We start from the raw sequence: 19,559 nt of genomic DNA on the forward strand, positions 1-19,559 counted from the left end.
TTTACATGGGCCCTCATCACGACGGTCGAACAGCAGCACATGCGAAATGTCGCGCCCACTCCACACACGTGGAATTCAAGCATGAGCGCGTCTTCCACACGGCCGTTGACAAGCCCACTACGGCCGACGTACACATCGTGTCCGGCACGCCCTTGTTCGATGAAACCTGGGCTTCAAGGTCACCTTCACCACCCCGGTGTCGCTCTGGCCCACAGCACACAAACTGAACTGCAGGGTTTAACGCGCCGACGCAACGCAGGCGATGAGGCGCGCCGTAGTGGGGGGCTCCGGATTAATTTTGACCACCTGGGGATCTTTATCGTGGGCCGAAATCTCGTGCACACGGGCGTTTTTGCTTTTCGCCTCCATCAGAAAAGCGACCGCCGCGGCCGGGAATCGAACCCGCGACCTCGTGCTAAGCAGCGCAACGCCTTAGCCACTGAGCCACCGCGGCGGGTTCCAGAAAAACCTAATGAGCGCCCCCGTACATCACTATGTCTGCACGGACTCGCAAGAAGCGTAGCGTGCCTGTGCCAATGTGCAATGTCCCATCCCCATTACCGAAGTCACTCGCCGCAAAGTTCTCAGACTCCGGGAATCAGGTAACGTCTTCACACCCTTATGGGTGCCAGCACGTTCCGGCATCCTCGGAAATGAGAAAGTGGACCGACTTGCAAGCTCGCACTTGTCCTCCACGCTATCTCGGAGCCCCTCCTCAGTCGCGACGACGGCGTCCTTGACCGTCCCACAACAAGAAGTCGATCGCACGGCTCAACAACATCAAAGTCAAGCCCGCCGAACCACTTACGTCGCGGCCATAGCCAACCCTCTGCACATCCCTGCACTTCCTTCATGTGCAGGGATCTGAATTTGTCTGATTACTCCCACTATTCAGGCGTGTCAGCGTTAAAAGCAGAAGTTAACCTTCCCACACTTCAATCTCGCCGAAAAATACCTCGACTGTGTCTTTACCACAAATTCTTCCACTCGCAACAACTAAGAAATCAGTACATCCGACTAGCCCACCGTATTTCCCGTGCTAGTCACACCAACGCAGTCTATCCGAAACGTGCCCATACTAACACATTCCAAGAGTCATTTTTCATACGCACATCCCGAGACTGGAATGAGCTACCTGCTGCAGTTGCTACCCTCATTGACCAACCCCGATTCAAGCACGCCATTAAAGAAGTGCCCCGATAATTAGTGTACCCATTCTGTTGCTGTCACTACGTTGTTGTAACCCTCCTTTCTAGTACTGTATCATACCCTCCCCTTATATAGAAGTGCCACCATAATTACTGTACGTCGTCTGTTGCCGTTACCATGTTGTTACCCTTCTTTCAAGTGCCGTGTCGTGCCCACCCCTCATATAATGTGCCAATAGGACCTTTGAGGATCAATAAATAAATAAATACATCAGCTCTCGTGGAGGAACGCTGTAATCATATGACGAATTCACACGGAAATACTTCTCACACCGTTTTTTCTGCACCAATTTCAACGCCGTAAGGCCGCTCTTCTGGGCGCATGCAGCACTGGCCATACCAGGGTTGAAGTAGAACATCTAGTGTGGGACTGCCCCCGCTACAGCATTCCTCCGTACTATGCCTAACCACCACGCGACTTCGACCGTGGCCCACGTCTTCGCAGCCCTGGTCCTGCCCGCATCCTCAAGCTCCTTCTGGGTACGCTACTAGCTTGTGGCGCGCCCTGCTGCTTTTCCTCTTGGACCCCGCGGCACCATTCGTAGGTGGCGGGCTTGGTGGGGATGCGGAGGACAGTACGATGGCTACGACTCCAGTCGACTCCAGGCCTCGAGGCCGTTGACGCAGGAAATGGCGGCATGACTACCCTCTCCCACTTTCCCCTTCCCTGCCCACCCCGCGCCAACCCTAGGCTTATTCATATCCCAAGCACAACAAAATGGATTGAAACGTGTTTTTAATCAATCAATCGAGTGCCAGTGACCCCACCTAAGATTCAAAGTTTTTAACAGAATTACACACCTATCGGCAGGATTCGTGGTGTTCGAGCAATCAGGATTTATCTATAGCTGAAAGCACGTCGGAAATACACGTTAGCGGGTCCTCAAGGGCGGAAGCTGACCCAGGCTACACGCTATAGTTGCGCAGTGGGCGTCCCAAGACTTACTTGCCAATACTGAGAAAATACTTTTCACGCGCTGCAGTGCAGTCGTGGTGTACTTTTCTGAAGCGGAGTACTCCAGTGCAGGCTGCATTCTGGCCGAGGTGGAGGCAGTGGCCGTTGAATCCTGCGCGTGGTGTTTGGTCGCGAGATATAAACGGAGGTCGGTGGCGCCTTCGTGGCGTCATGTTGTAATAATCACTATGGAACGTTAATAATTTCTAACGCAAATACTATCAGTTATTTTCAGATCTTCTGGGGAGCATTTCTACCGCTTGACGTCGTTCCTCGTGTTAGTAGGTGTGTTTTGGCTGGTGGTAATAGCCATCGCTCATAACTGTCAGGCATACTTTCGCAACGCTGACGGACATTCTAGACTGCGAATGGTGCTGTGGGCGAATTTTTCGAAGAACGAAAGCAAACAACAAATTGCCAGAGCTGAGATTGGAGAGAACAGAGAAGTATTGGGGCAAAATTATTGAGTTAACAAGAAGGACCGCGTACCGTTTCAGCATTAGCATAGAATTATCCACATCCTACATGAAAGTAGAGGGAACCGAATTACGGCACTTTGGCTTACGCAAAACCCGGAAGCAGGGATTCATGATTATCGACCACTCGATTTGTCATACAAAATGGTCATTTTTAACTTTTCCAGGAAGCGACCTGAAAATAAATACGGAATGCACATTTTTCATTCCCTGACAACGCCACCGACTGCACCCGGAGATTTATTAAGAACATCGCACAAGCTTCGACCGGTGGGTTGGTCACCGCCTTATCGCGGCGTAACGAGGGAGTGTAGTTCCCATGCGCAGAACGATCCCGCCGTTGAAACCATCGTGAGCTAGGCTTCTCCAGCAAAGACGACGCACCCCTTCCACTGGTAGTCAACCGATTATATTCATTGCCTGGTGGTTACAGCGGTTTCGCGCGCACCTTGCTCACGGATATGCAGAAGACAGGTGGCTGATTACCAACGGAAATGGGCGGTGTCGAACTAGCTGGAACAACTCAGCAGGTGATGGTTTCAACGGCAGGATCGTTCTGCACGTGCGAACTACACTCGCTCGTGAAGCACAAGAAAAAACTGAAAGAAACGTCTAGGCAAAACTTCTAGCACTGAATACTGCTTTTAGCTGTTAAAAACAAGGACACGCTCAGGATAGTGACAAACTTTATATGTTCTTAAGGAATGCATCTGTGTTTCGTTCAGTACTGAGCTGCCAAAATGAAGCTGCAGGGGGAATCGAAGCTCGCCATACACCATTCGTAGCATAGGCACGATCAGCTTACTCAAGTATGTCTCCTTCCAGTGAATGCGTAAAAAATGAGCAAGGCAAAAGAGGCATACCGGACAGAATGTGGTCGAGCTTTAGCTCAGCGGGGGGCACAGCTGTGTACAGGAGAAGCGAAGATTGTGACTGCGCTGACTTATGATGATGATGGTTATGCCCTCGGCCAGTTGTAAAGCACCACACAAGGGGATTGACCAGAGATTGTAATGCCAACTCAGCTTTGGTTGGAACTCGGGAGTTTGCTTTCATTTATTTTTTAATAAAATAAAATATAACGGTGCAATTATTCAAAGTCCAGTGGGCTCAGGCTGTCACTTCTCACTAGATGGCCAGCTAAAGGTTCCTTTTCTTCATCTGAACCAATATCTTCCACTGTGAAGAGTTTGCTCCCTGATTCAGGAAGCTCGCCTCCTGTCCATCAGCCTTACTCCTATCATTCTTCGTTTCATGGCACTTTCATCCGACCGAAGTTTGCTTTCGGTTTAGTAAGGCGCCAAACATTACGCTCTATATGTCACCGTCGGCAGCACGCATTCGTTGTATAATATTCTTTTCAGTGACAGAGGTAGCTTGCTTTTTAATATTTGAGAATACTTGCTTAGGGCGCTGGAGCCGATGCCTATTCTGCACTGGATTTCTTTCTCATGGTTTGTAACAGCTCTGTCGACCTGTCCAAAATATAGCCTTCTACACGGCAGCTTCACCGCTACGACATTCCATAGAGAACACAAAGAAATGGCAGCACCTCCAGTCCGTGGATGATGGCGAGGGTGCGGAGTACGGGGACTCGGAATGACGTAAAAATTGCGCCCAAGTGACATCCCATTTGCGCCCCGACCGTCATTCGATTTGAGCCGTGAGTTTCACCTTTATGATTCCCTAAATAAAACTGGAACTCGCGGCTTAAATCAATTTAGTTTGATTTTCGCTTGATGGTGGCGTCCGCACGGATGGACGAGGATGGACGCTGGGAGGTCCTAAGGCACTCCGCAACGTTGCAGGCGAAGGAGTACGCCGTTTGACTCTCGGGTTGTACCTCACAGTCGTAGCCTAATGGGTAAGACGACTGACGCTACCTCTGTCTGGTCTACCAGCCACTGGCTCGAATCCTGCTGGCGCTTGTGTGATTTTTGGCGATTTTAAATTCTATGTGCACGGACGCGAACGGACATTGTGTGGTCCAAAGGTACCCCGCACCCAAAAACAATGTGACGTCATGGGGTGTCTACGCTCGCTACCAGGCTGCTGCTAAGTAGTGATCTGAGTGCTTTCATTCGTGCATTTTCTTATGACTTCTTTGTCGTGCCTGCAATTTCGGCCTTCAGTCCTTTCGCTGTAGCGTAGCGTATGTTCGGTCTTCGTCTTCAGCAGCGGCAGTGTCGGGTTAAGCAACCGATCGGAAGCGATGCTCAGTTTGTTCACCTCTACGCTTCCTTCTTAGATAACGCGCCCCGACACTGTTGTCGCGAGGCCTCGCACGGTAATCGTAAATTTACCACAGCTTCTCATGACTGCTGTAATCCGTTGGAACTAGCTGTTAGCCGTGCCAGTCTTAGATGGTTTGCAGAGAAACTGGTTGCTTAGCCTTAATGCAAACGAATGAAAACGTAGCACACATTAGGTAGGCAGGAGGCCAGCTAGCTGCCTGGGCATTTATTTACAGAAAAATGTTTGCTTTACTAAAACGGAGGAGCTGTCGCAATCGGTAAGATTACGTTATAAACCACATTCCCGCTATCTTGGTTCCTTAATTGAAAGCTACGAAGCTGACTTTGTGCCCTGTCCTCTACGCGGTTTCTTGTTGCTTTTAGGTGCGGAGTACCTTAGGACCACACAATGTTCGTGCGTATAGCATTTACAATCGCAAAAAATCACAGAGGCACCGGCAGTATTAGAGCCTAGGTCTGGTAGACCAGACAGAGGTAGTGTCTGCATTCTTAGCCATTGTGCTACGACCGCTTTTTTTCTTTATTGCCATACTCTGACAGAAAAGAAGCGCACAAAGCTAAAAAAAGAAGTACACAAACCAGTAACGTAGACTGATAAAACTGCTAACAGTCATTTGCTAGCAGAAATTCTAAAACTGTTTAAGGTTTGTCAGCGACTCCATTACTGGAATTTATTCCGGGGGGTCAGGCTGAGCCTTCCAAACCTCTACAATCAAACGAACAATCTCTCCAAATTATTCTTTGGAAAGCTTAGCATCAACATCGCGGTGGCGTATAGCCATGCGAGATTTCCAAATGCCATGCAGAGCCAGAACCATCACCAAATTGTACGGCAACCCGCCGTCATTCTCGATGAGTATAAACCTGATTCCGTAGGCGTCTACAGGGAAATCTTTAATGTCAGCTGAAGCCCGTCCCAAAAAAACGACCCATCATAACATTCTAGAAAGATGTGTTCTACTGTCTCTGGCCTTTTGCATGGATAACAGTCGACCCCCCATGGGACGTACAATCCTTTCTCTTTCTGCCGTGTTTTCACTGGTCGGACACCCGCGTGGAGTTTGAAAAAGAACGTTTTAACCCATGGCGGTACCGCCATAAATTTCGCGCGTTTAAGCACATCCTGGCCTGGCCCTGCAGGGTGCATATACCGGTGCAGTGGAACTGGTAATACAGAGCCGGCGACATCATTATACAACTTTTTCCGCGTCACGGTAGATAACTATTCCAGCGTGAAGCGGGCACGTAAAAACTTGGTCGCCTGAACAACTTCGCGAAAGTAACCCTTCATTGTCAGGACAGGAAAACGTGCTGACGCTATGACAAAATTGGGCAACACCGCAGACAACTTCATCTCGCAAACAGTACGCAAAAAGGGGTCGTGTACATCCCGGAGGCAACCTGGCGCAAAAACAAATGAGACAAGGAAACGCCCCCACGATGCACACGCCGAAACAAGTTCGTTCGGCTCGTTTTTTTCCACGTGGACTCCCAAATCAATACTACGAAAACGCGGTGCAACGACTGCATATGCGAACAGTGCAACACCTGCAGCACGTACCATAATTTGCTTATCAAGAACACATTGCAGACTGAGGCTCTGGAAAAAAAAAAGACAGCCCACTTCCTTGCCATTTCACTGCTTTATCGCGCAATTCAGCTGTCTGTCTGAGCCAATACGGATCCCTGTCCTCGCAGTTTTCGAGAAGCACACCTAAGTATCTGGTTGGCGTCGTCTGCCAGCTTATGTTTTCAAACACCCTCAGGGGCTTCATGCCGTTCGCCGTGCTAGAACCCTAAACATTTTTGCCAGTTCACGCTGCTGGCACTGTACTTACAGAAGGCCTTTAGTGTCTTTACAGCACCGCTTATGCTGCATTTATCAACAAAGAAAAGTGCAATGTCGTCAGCATAGACCAACACACGCACCTCACATGACTGTAGTCGAAACCCGTTGATGGTTTTGCTTCCAGCAATACTCAAACAACAGACTTCTACACATACACAAAAAAGCAATGGGGACAATGGGCAACCCTGACGTGGGCTACGACCGTGAGTTAGTACCCGGCAGCCAAACGACTTACTCCCTCGACTGTAACGGTGCGGAGTACCTTAAGACCTCCCAATATCCGTCCGCGTCCATCCATGCGCGCACCGTCATCAAGCGAAAATAAATTGAAATTTGAATAAAGCTGTGAGTTGCAGTTTCCTTTAGGGAATAATCAAGGTGAAACACAGCTCAAATCGACTGACGGTCGGGGCGCAAATCGGATCTCACTCGGGGCGCAACTTGGATGTCATTTCGAGTCTGCGTACTCAGTGCCCTCACCATCATCAACGGAGTGGAGATGCTGCCATTTCTCTAGCAGCTTCATACCACAGACCTCGAATCCGTGGGTACTTGTTGCGGATTTGGCCTGGGAGATTTTTTTCTTTCTAGCATGGCATATTGTCACAACGTCCGGTTGGTATGCATCCGTACGGCTAAAGTCCGTCTAGGGAATTGTCTCGCGACAAGTTTGACTTGATTTGTGTCGGTCTTGATCGGTGTTCGAGTCTTCGATGCTGTGTACAAACCCTTTTAGTTTGATTATGTGTTGTAAGTGCACTGGAGTAAGTTTTAGTGTAGTTAGTATGTCTGTTTGTTTTGTTTGCTAATTGGTTCAGCACGAGTGGCTGTCTGACATAGATTCAACAATCTTTTCAAAGGTTCTGTTTTCCTTTTTAATAAACATGCTCAATTCATATCCTAACATGGCGTGCAAACTTCTCTACATGCTGACCTGACTCGCCACATTTCTTTGCCTACGCTTGGCCCTGTCTCCTTGCACCGCGACAGTGGTAACCGTGCATGCAGTCCGACCACACATCACGACTAGCCAATTGTCACACCATTCTTTAATGTTATTGAGATCGTTTTTTATAGCTGAACCTCTGAAGTAACTTCATGATTGAAGCTGAAGTAACTTCATGATTCGCAGAGTACCAGCCGCAAAAGGAAAGGAAACGTCGGGCCTCTAGCGGCGAAACACGTAATCGCCGCCTGTTTATGACGTGGTTTGCGAACCAGAAAGAGAAAGAACACTCCCGCAGACGATCGAGCATTCGTACGAGGAATAAGGCGTGAATAGCGGGAGGAATGCGCCGTTCCCGACGCGGCGGTGATAGACGAAAGCGCGCCTATGCGACCAAGTGTAACCGTCGCCAATGGTCGGAAACGGCATCCCTGGAAGCACAAATGAGCCGAACTACCGGCGATCGCAAGCGTCAACATCGCGCCCATCCGGCGCCGCGGGGAAAAGAGTAGGCTGGGCGACGCCGAGCGCAAAAAACCGTCGAGACGGCGTTTACGCTAGGGCGAGAAAATAATCATCTAAAACGTAATGTAAATTTATTCGCACTGTTTCTACCGTCGTAACGCAAATCAGCTTCGTTAGATAACGCTCTACACAATTTAGTAGACGAGGATGTTTTTGTTTCATAGTATCTCAAAAGGCAGGCAAAGTTTGTTTCCTCCGTATTACTGTCTTTCTAAGCCTACGAAGCGCAGTGTGTTCATAGAATAAATGTACCAACTGGCCCACAAGAAAGCACTCCGTGATCTATACAGCACGCTAAACGAACTGGCTCGCGCATAGAGCTTAACATTGCCTTTTACGGACTGGCCACCACACCACAGAAGACGGCAGAGAGTTTCAAGTTAGCCGCGGAAGAGGTACGAAGAACCAAACTATCTTTACTTGAAGAGTTTGTTGGATATTTGGTTAGTCACTGCAGGGTCGCGGTATAGGGTGGGAATGATTTCACATCCGAAAGCCAGAAAATCAATTTCGTATAATGGTACACATACACGCCTAAATAGCGGTGACAATGCCGCGCATAATCATGGTGAGTATCTCATATCTCCTTCAAAACTCATATTCTGTGGCCGGTCGCTTGCCGTGCTTCGGCCTATTACCGCTTCCCGAAGAAAAAAAAACATCCCCCTCGCGAGGGGCACGATCAAATGCAGAGCATTTCTGCGGGGGGGGGGGGGGGGGGGCGCCTGCAAGTCGTATGGATTACGTATTGGTTGTTGTTGTTGTAATTGTTGTCTTCCAGCGTAGACATTGTCGATGAAGTCGATGGTGAAACGTGCCGTGAACCCCCTGCCGCGGCTATGACGGAACGTGGAGCGGCTATGACGCAACGTGGCGCGGCTATGACGCAACACAATCCAACACAATCCACTTTAATCCAATCCAATCCAAATCTAATCCAAGCCAATCCAATCGAATCCAATCCAATGCCCCTCGCGAGAGAGTGTTATAGCGCCGAAATCGCCACCACGCGAACGCGTGATGCTGACGTCACGATCACGCCACAGATGTTAGCGACCGCAGCGCGCGCGAACGACATATGTGGTTTAAGCGCGAACCGACCGCGGCGAGAGAGCGCGATGCGAGCGCCCCACCTGTTCTTGCGCGCGAACCTAACGCGGCGAAAGAGGGTGTTGCGCACGTCCCCAGCTGTTGTGCGCCCGAACCGAACGCGGCGAGAGAGGGCGTTGCGAGCGGAGAGAAGGCGAGGAGGACGCGGGGGAGAGGGCGCACCTCTGGCCGACGGTTGAATGAGTCAAGGATATAAGGCACGTTCGTAACCTCCCGTTCTGTGTCGGCTTTGTGGCTCAGTTGGTAGAGTACCGTGCACCTTGCGTTCCGCCCGCAGAGTCGTAGGATCGAAACCTGGCGCCGGCAAGTATTTATATAGTGTAGGGGGAGCGATGCGGACGCGGACTACGGACGCCAACGCGGGTGACATCGTGAGTTACTGAAATGCTCTGCATTTAAAAATCTTGAGTAGGACAGCGTCTGCTGGAAGACCCCTGCTGAAGATATGGCGGCTAGAAAAAGCAGAGGCTACTCAGCCAGCCGGCTCATCCTAACTGAGCCTAAGAGGGGACGCCTTTCACCACACTTCAAACGCAGTAATCTCACTCATGGCACCCTGCCCCTAATGTGGGCATCAAAGGGAAATGCGCGGTCAGCAGCACTGTGTGAACTTACCGCCTCGTCCCCGCAATGGCAGCTGGTCTGGGCGGGATGTGCTCGGCAGGGGTGGGCTGGAAATGCTGCGATGCTCATGCGTGTGAGACGGTCGGATCAGTGAACGTGCCAGGGGGAGCGTGGCCCACGCGCGCACCAGCAGCAAAAACCACGAGCGCCGCACGGCCGCTTCGTTCTCCACCTTGTAATGATAATGACTGCCGTGGAAATGGTCCCAGTCCACGACTGCAGATCGGCTGGGGCTCAAGAGCCTAAGTCTTATTCAGGGCACAACACGATTACTTAATTGAGCCACACTATACGCACGCCGACCTGCTTGCCGGAAAAACTAGACTAGAGTGCTTCGTGGAAGGGTAGCAGAATCGTAGGCTCGTGGCCTCTATCGCGTGTTATCGCCCTCAGGTGAAGCTACGGGGAACAAATAAATAAAGAGAGAAACTTAAACCTGACATATTACATGACACAATCACGGCCTAAGCATTTCTCAGCAGCCATGCGGGTAATTCAGAAAAGATTATAGACCCAACAGACCCGAATGGAATCATTTTTCAGGGCACTTTAGTGTGCTGAGCTGCTGGGAAGGCTACAGTTTTATGGTTTCTCCTAGGGATACCAATCAAGCATTTATTATAAGAGAGAAGCCGTTTGGCAAATCGGAATTTTTCGTCTCCGCAGTTTAAAATACCAAGAAATTGCCGAGCGCGCGCATGTGAGCGCGGGTTTTGCGGCGACTGCCCGGCAGTTAACAAAACCAACAAAACGCCTAGCGCTCGGGTGTGCGTGCCTCGCGACGTCCGCCCGCCGTCCCCTGCCCACGTTTGCAAGCCGGACACACCCACCTAGGGAGATTGGCCACGATTTCGGCGACTCTCCCGCAGTTAAAAAAATAGTTGTGGCTTAGCTCGGCTATGTCAGCATATACGTAGCGTTATTTAAAGTTCAGCAATCCAATCCAATCCAATCCAGTTCAGTCGAAACCAGTCCAATTCTGTCCAGCCCGGTCCGGCCCAGTCCAGTCCCAACTCCTCGCGCATGCGCAGCACGGCTCTCCTGGAGCCACGCGAAACGGTTATGAAGCGGCTCCGGCGCAGCGTCGGACTTGGCTACTCCGCAACGGAGGCGCACAGCTGGGCACGCGCCAGCGCCAGTGCGTCTGCCGCGGCTATGACGTCACTCCTCTGGAATGCGCAGACCGGCGAATGTGCAGACCAAATTCTCTACACACCCGTACTCCATGGGATTACATTTCCAATCCAATCCAATACAACCCAAGTTAATCCAATCCAATCCAATGCTCTTCGCGCTTGCGCAGCACGGCCTTTGCTGTAAAAGTATCTTGTCTTTGAAGCCCGAACCGATCTTGCGCGAGGCGTAAACGAGTGCCCTGGTGTTTTTTTAGTACGCGTTACGAAGCGTACCATAACGATGTGAGAACGAGTGTCCCGGTGTGTTTTTGTTTTTTTTTACGCGTTACGTTCTAGCGTGAAGCGTAAACAAGTGTCCCGGTGTTTTAGTACCGTAACTACATGAGACGACGATTACGACGACGAAAGGAGACGCCAACAGCCATAGCCCTCAGGGGCTTCGCCCATAAAATCAGTAGCGATTTCGTTCCTTCAATATGCATACGAAGGTTGGGCACCCGTGCACACGGTGCATCATCGGGACCGCATGACATGGGAGCAGAAAGCCAAACCTACGGTTCGTTCCACTAGTTACTGCCGTCTTAATCTCCATGCAGGTGATCGCGCGGTGAGACTTTATGGGCTGCCTCTATTCAGGCAGGGTGAATTCCAACTCTGATATGTTCTCCTTCCCTGGGCGAAACGCTCAGGTGAGCTTGATTTGGGGTCCAGGTGAGTTGAAGTTGTCCAATGCAAGTCATTTTCATTGCATGGATCAACAACAAAACCGGTCGCTGCGCCGTAACTGGGAACGGGGTTGTCGCAGGCTGAAACGCTGGGCTATTTTCCATAGGTTGGATCACCGATTCATTAAGTATTGGTTTTTCACGCCTCAGATCCATGCCCGTTTTTGGCTGCTTTTACAAGTACGTGACAGGGCTTTTGCTTCATTATCTCACCGAAGTCAGCTGGTACTTGGAACTACATCCTTGTTAGCCCAAATCACACACCTGTGGCTGCACCATTTCGAGAGCTACAAAATTGTAGGGAGGCCTGACCTGCCCGATATTTCGAATGAAGCAGTTGCGCGTCACTTCATGGCCTGTTGGAGGTTTAGACTTACTCCATGTGCATGCCAATCAAGCAAGTTTTGATTCGATTACACCATCGCCCTTTGTTCAGCGGCACTGATATTTCCAACGGGTGCAGGGCGCAGCCTTAAGCACTTTCCAAAAACCTGCGAACAAAAAATTCAGCCACTTTGCATAACGATGCAAGCATAATGTTCCAGCAGAGCTCTGTTCGCCTTACTACGTATATATAGACAAGCGCTATAAAAGTCACTCAGAACCATTTACCCTGTGCATACATATGGCAGTCATCAGCAGAAGACCAAATCAAACGTATAGTATATAAGTCCCGGCACGTCTTGCATACCTTCGTCCCTTCGTGATAATCAACGGACGGGAAGGCTTCGAGTAAAACTTGCTAAACTTGCAACGCCACCTCCTTCTGCACAGCGTTGTGCACAGAGCTCATGGTAGAAGGGTGCACGTCGACCCACGCCGGTCTCAGACGCGGCAACTGGTCCCGAGCTCATGTCGAGCAATTCTCGCTGAAAACAGCCGTTCGCGCCGCCCAGGGATTGCTGGCTCAAAAATGTGTCTAAACATGGATTCCGCCATGATGCCACGCTGTAGTTGCCAGATCAGTAGTTGAAGATATGGCTAACAATTTTTCTTGAAAATGAGGCACAAATTTAGAGCCCCAAGCTAAAATTAGGCAACTTTTATGGCAATAATTGAGTTTTTGTACAAGTTTGTATGCTTTTTATTAGTTTTCTTGTAGCATTTATGCTTGACGAACAAAAATTAATGAAATATTAAGCAAAAAGAGGGCGTCGGGCTGAGGCGCCAAATTCAGTTTCGGTATATTGTGAGGAGCGTCAGTCGTGTGGGGCTAATTTACAAAGGTTCACTCTAACACGCCTTAGTGTCTGCTGTGTCACTTCGTTGCTTGCGAAGACAAGATTGCGAAGACTGCCGACGATACGGAATAAAGCCGCCGCCGCCTATCTTCAAGGACACCTTCTCTACATGTCCGTAGTGGCTGCTGCCGATTTGAACTCGCCGTCAGCCGGTCATATCATGTTACGCGAAACATGTCTGCGCAGATCGGCTCCTTTTAATCGTATATGATTCGTAAATTAAAAACAAACAAATGTACGAACCATTTTACCATGCCTAGCGTATAACTAGGCTCTTGTTTACGGGTGCTGTTATACTTTCACCGAACGGTGTTTTACTTGAGTCAGAGATAAAACAACCGCCAACTAATAATAATAATGGTAACTTTATTTGCACAATAAGGTGGTTTTCTAGAGGAGGACAAGGCGAAGCCGAAAGGTAATCCCGAATGTAGGTGCAGAAATCCTCTGTATGGGTGTGTGCGATTCGTGCATGCTCCTTCGATCGCTGAAACACGCAATCTGAAATTTTCGAGAATATATTTGATGCTTTGCATGACACATTTCTTAAATTCGGTGGATCAGCGACGTTGTTTAATTACGTATACTTGCACCTCTGCTCTCATATGGCCCATGTATATACCTGCACAGAGGAGGGGGGGGGGGGGAGGAGTATACTTCGTTCATGTGAGATGGGCACCCGTGTGGTGAGGCGTTAAAGGGACACTGAAGTGAATTTGTCAAGCTCCCGTTTTTGCTTGCACTGCGTAGACTGGCTCAAATTAGCACACTTTTCATCGTTTATCCGGTTGACAAATCGGTAATTATTTTACAAAGCGCGAAAGAAGAAAAACTACCATGCGGGGTTTGCAGCGGCCGCACCAACTAAGGCTGTGACGTTGGGAGGAGGGGCGCCGTGATTGGACGATGCCTAAGGTTAGCAATCACACAAGTTTCGGTTTCGGTTTCGGTTCTGTAAAACATACATGGCTTTGTTGGATGGGCATTCTCAATATCTCAGTAATCATCGTAACACGCTTCTGCCATGTTGTCGGCTGTAAAATGCACGAGATAAGCCTCCCAGGACGGCTTGTAGTCGTAGCATTCACTAGCCGAGACCTACGCAGTGCATGAACGCCCTCCGCGTACCCGCAGACGCCCAAATGTCATGCGCTTTTCCCCCATATTTGGAGCTTGCCTCCCTCATGCCTGTATCGTAAAAAGCGTGTTCGCACCAGGCCAAGGGTCTGTTCATTCTGGCCTGTGCCCACTGCCTGCAAGCAGTCGGTGCTTATGGCAACAGCACGCCAACGAGAGCTCGCTAGCGCGCCAGTGCCAGCCTGCGCGCGTTTTGTGAACTAGTTCGTGTAGCCATGAACGTTGCGGCCCCAAAAAAGGTGAACTCAATATAGAAAACATCGGCGGAAAACAAAAAAGTTAACTTACAAAAAAAAAAGCACGTACCCGCGGGGATTCGAACTCGTGACTCGCAAAACATTTGGGGTGAATTCCTAACGCCCCAGACAGCTAGGCCACGGAGCGGGACGCGAATGGCTTTCTAATATAGGGTATATATTGTACAACCGTTTTATACCTGTAACACACGGCAACGCTAGATCTCCTTTAAACCGAACTCCTTTCCCTACGTCAAAAGACATTTTGTGGAAAGGAGCGCCGCTGCTGACACACAGCAAACCCGATGTCCTTTATGTAGTTCTCGTAACTGACACACCATTAAAGTAGCGCTAGCAGTTCTGTAAAAAATGCATGCACAATAACAAAAATAAATGGCGATTAAAAGAACTTGTTTAATATTTTAGAGAGAAACCGTGCGTCTTAATGTTGTTTTTAAGAAAAATAATGGGTAGTTTTACATATCTGTAATAAACAGTAACGATGGAGTGATTTTTTGGCCTATGTTCCGTGCCTAATCTGGCAACAGTGGGTCAATGTTGCCGATGTTGTCGACCAACGTGGTTGTCGACGTTGTGCTAATTCTGTTCTGTTCTGTTTTTTCGGCGTTCTGTTTTTTCGGCGTGTGTCCTAATGGACGAAGCGAGTAGTTGCGTTGAGGATCGTGAAGAAATCGGAGCGTTGACCGCCTTGCTCTTCTCGCTGGAGGCCGACATCGATGCCGCCAAAGCGCGAACTGAAACACTCAAACGGCACCTCCTCTTGTCCAGCAACATGTTGACGGCGTCGGCTGCAACGCGTACTCTAAAACGCGAAAGGTGGACCTATTCGCGTCACACGACGTGGTTCTAAGAAACAGTGCCGCAGTACAGTGAGAACGATTTCAAGCAACAGTTTCGTGTGACGCGGGCAACGTTCCGGTTCCTAGTGGAGAGCCTGCGCCCTCTTCTTGAAAGAGAAGAAACAGGCATACGTGACTGTATTGCCGTCGAAAAAGTCGTCGGCATTGGCCTCTACAAGCTGTGCTCGACGGCGGAAGACCGCAGCGTGGCCCATATTTTCGGTGTGGGCCGCTCAACCGTGAATGGCATATACCGGGAATTTTGCGAGGCCGTAATTGCCGTTCTGGAGAATGAGTGGCTCCGCATGATGACGCCTAGCGAAATGCCCCAACACATTCGGGAATTTGAGGCAGTGTGCGGCTTCCCTCAGGGAGTCGGAGCCCTAGATGGGTGTCACTTTCCCATCTCTCCTGAAGTGGAGAATGCTACTGACTACCACAACTACAAGGGGTGGTAAGTGTTTGCTGTTTAATTCACAGGCTGCTCAGCACCGTTTATTGTTCCCGTCTAAGCGATTTTTATTTCCTGTTTTTTTTTTTTTTTGATAATCACCATTCGTGTCGACCAAGACTAAAGAAGCACATTTTATTGCTAATCGCCATTTGTGTCTATCTAAATGAAAACAAAGCAGATGTTACTGCAAAGATAAATAGTGGTTTGCGACATGGTTTTTAGTGCTAAAAGTTGACGAAAACAAGGAGACAGGGCAATTGCTACCTGTCCTCTTGGTGCAGCGTAATCATGAACTGTGCCCTAAAATGGTTTATTTTTCAATCGGGTTTTGCAACAAAAATGGTGTCATTATCTGATAACTGTTTGACACTCACTTCTCTTTGCAGGTACAGCATCATCCTCCTGGCCCTGGTGGACCATAAATACTGCTTCCGGTTTGTGAATGTGGGAGCCCCAGGACGCTGCCACGACTCGCACGTGTACCAGCTTTCCAAACTTGCCAGAATGGTTGGGGGGCCCCTTTTCAAAGCCCCGGAGGCCACAATATGTGGCACACAAGTGCCACCAGTCATTTTATGTGACCAGGCATTCCCACTAACACCAAACCTCATGAAGCCGTTCGGGCACAGTGGATTGCTCAGCGAGGAACAGAGAGCATTCAATTACAACCTCTCAAAAGCGAGAAGAATTGTGGAAAATGCCTTTGGAAGGCTTAAAGCAAGGTTCCGGTTCACCATGAAGCGCATGGAATGTGATGTCGAGAATGCCCGTTTAGTTATTCGAGCATGCTGCATCCTCAACAACATTTGTGAGGATTTCAACGACACCATTCAGCACCAGTAGCTCACTGAAGTTTGTCAGTTTGATGTTGCATTTCCACAGCCTTCACGCACGACGCAAGCTCAAGTTGGAACTGCTGCAGCCGTTCGATCAGCACTTGCAGACTATTGCAGGCAAAGGAACTGAACATGCGATAAGCAAGCCGAAAATGCTCGAAGAACACCACGCTAAGGCTTTTTCCTTGTTCAGTTTTTTTTATTAAAGAACCTGGTCATGGCATCGACCAGCTTCTCCTGTACCTTCAGATGCTGCCGGCGCAGGTCCATTTCCTCCTTATGGGCTGCATCTAGTTGGTTCATCATGGCCTGCTGCTGCTGCAACAGGGCTTGCTGAAACTCCGTCCCTGCGCTTTTCCGCTTGCGCGAGCGCTGCTGGGGTGCCCGCTGCTCCAGTCGACCACCGCTGTGGAAGCGGGCCTCTGGTGTTTGCTGCCCACCTGCTGCGGCTGCACAACTCTCAAGATCCTCGCCATCTGTCAATGTGAAGCAGCTGTCTTGGCTGCTCGCAGCTGAGGAGCTCGGCGACGGCACCGCTTCCTCCCATGGATTAGTCATCTCTGCGATGATCTGCAACAACATAATAAATCAGACGGGAAGTTTCCTGCTTTGCACATGCTGGAGCACGGGTCATTATTGCACAAAAGCACAACCCTGGCGCAAGCCTAAGATCTACGTAAAGAAATCATACTGCCATTCATGGAAGGAACTTCAGTGCACATTACTAACTGTCAAAAGTTTGATTAATAATTTGTACAAATTCTTCAGCAGAAGCCACCTTTATACATTCTACTTGTAGTCATGTGGTGCTATTTATTACTAATTACATTTACCTTTGAACAACTCAACAACATAGCCAATCGTAAGTGCATCACATGTATTAAGGTGAACAAGAACAACAAAGTCTCTTGCCTCTTCAACTGTGCCGCCGGGTTCTGCTCCACTCTCCTCCATGAGTGTCGGGTCATTCATTGGCAGTGATCCCAAAAACCTTCTTATGTCCTCAAAAAAGGGCCAATCAGGTGGTGATGAGCCAGTCGTTTGCCCTCGCTGGAGCTTCCTGCATGTACAAATATTAAGACGGATATAATATTCACCGACCAGAAATCACATTACCAGCAGCTTTTTGGACACATTTGACAATTTTTGGGTTAGCAAAAACAGGTAATGTTTAACACAACTAATTTTAAATCGTAGCTAAATATCATTGCTTGTGGTGTTCATAGTTCAGTCAAAGCATGTATTTTCCCATCTGGCATGTTATTGTATATTGCATATACAATTAAGCACATAAAAATTACATGAAAGCAAACATTAATAAGCACACGTCTAGACTTGTTTCTGTGGGTGGACCACGAAACAACCCGAACGCGTGTTGCCTGTCGCAAAATCCCACTCTCACAATAAACTGGTTATTTCCCCTCGTGCTCAAAATCCCTCTTCTCATATGCACATGTCAGCAGTTGCCCCCTCTCGTGTCACCTCGACTTTCTCCTTCTCCTCAGCGAAAACGAAGGTTAGGTCGGCTTTTGTTGCCCCCAAGAGGAACAAAGGGGCAGTGGCTGCCACGGCGTGCAGAATGTTACAATGCGTGCGCGGGGATGTACAATGAGTGCTCCCCTGCTATACTGGTAAGGGGGATCGCTTTCACTGATAAGGCGTCCCTGCCTTTCCTTCATCTTAAGCCGCGCTAAAAATGGAAACACAGGTGTCAGAGTGCCGTGCAGGTAAAAAGCAGAAGGGACGAAATATTACCAACAATTGTATCGAAAGAAAGGCGGAGTAACAACAGATCATACCACACCATTGCAACATTAAGGATGCAATGCCGCAATTTTTATTTATTTATTTAACTTCCCTCTTCACCCGCCCCCACTTAGGTTATTAAAGTCGTATTTATTTATTTATTTATTTATTTATTTATTTATTTATTTATTTATTTATTTATTTATTTATTTATTTAAAGTTCTAGACAACACCGCAAGGGCCTCCTCCAGGAATGCACTGTGTACATGAATAAAAGGCATACAAAAGACAACATATAGGAAGGGAAATAGTAATTCAAAAAGGGTAAAACTAAATGTGTAGATATATATCAGACAGGCTAGTGATCAAGGAAGGCAGAACATTTTCTGAACAACAAGAGCTCGGAGGTCGTAGGGAGAGTATGCAGTAATGTTTCCTCTTTTTCACTTGGCGCAGAAACAGAAGAACAGAGGGAGAAGTGCATGTGCGACATCCCTAGTGCATTCAAAAAGTCGAGTTTTCAACGAGAGTTTAAGAAGACCCATGTCATTGCAAAAACTTTCGATGCAAGATAAAAACAGACTGTTACAGGCATGTTGGCATCGGCCAGCTGGCGCCTGGCTCAGTGCTCTGTCAACATGAAAGCAGCCGTGCGGCCGCAGTGGTCTGCTTGGAACTCGCAGGTGAACAGGGCTTACAAGGCAAGGGCAGTCAAACTTGGAATGAATGCAGTCAAAAAGAAAAACTGGGTCATGCCTGGAACGCCTAATACGTAGCTCATCAAGATTCAGGAGCTTGAGAAGCCCCCCGTGCAGATAATAACTCACTGGTGAGTAAAGGTAAAATACGGTTTTAGTGAAGCGCTTCTGAATCCTCTCTAGATGAAGAGACGACGAAGGGCTTAGACAATTCCGAATGGCACTGGTAAAGTCGAGCTTCGGTAAAATTATGGTGCGGTAGAGGGAGACAAAGCATGATCGGTCGGTGAATTCACTGGTGGCCTGGGAAATTAGGCCAAGAGTTCAGACACAGGCGTTGGTCAAGTGGTTCACGTATGGGTTGAAAAGTAGTTTTGCGTCCAATATTACACCCAAATCACGCACTAAAGTAACGCGTCTTGCGGGTACACCAACCAGGAAGTGTGGGAAAATGAGCGGGGCAGTCTTGCGAGTATACGTTATCAAGATAGTTTTGGAGAGATTGAGCTTCAAATAGTTGCTGTCGCACCATGCCGAAAGTG

General features: G+C 48.8%; 1 pseudogene across 1 annotated transcript; it reads left to right on the forward strand.

Moving 5' to 3' along the window:
- Positions 1-14,991: 14,991 nt before the first annotated feature.
- On the forward strand, positions 14,992-17,890 carry LOC144177338 (uncharacterized; annotated as a pseudogene). Its single transcript, XR_013323823.1, has 2 exons — positions 14,992-15,737; positions 16,124-17,890. The product of XR_013323823.1 is annotated as an uncharacterized LOC144177338 (transcript).
- The last annotated feature ends 1,669 nt before the right edge of the window (positions 17,891-19,559 follow it).

This window comes from Haemaphysalis longicornis, unplaced genomic scaffold, assembly GCF_048455015.1.
Source record: "Haemaphysalis longicornis isolate Haplotype H1 unplaced genomic scaffold, Haemaphysalis longicornis Haplotype H1 scaffold_1, whole genome shotgun sequence".
In the NCBI taxonomy this organism is placed as follows: Eukaryota; Metazoa; Arthropoda; class Arachnida; order Ixodida; family Ixodidae; genus Haemaphysalis; species Haemaphysalis longicornis.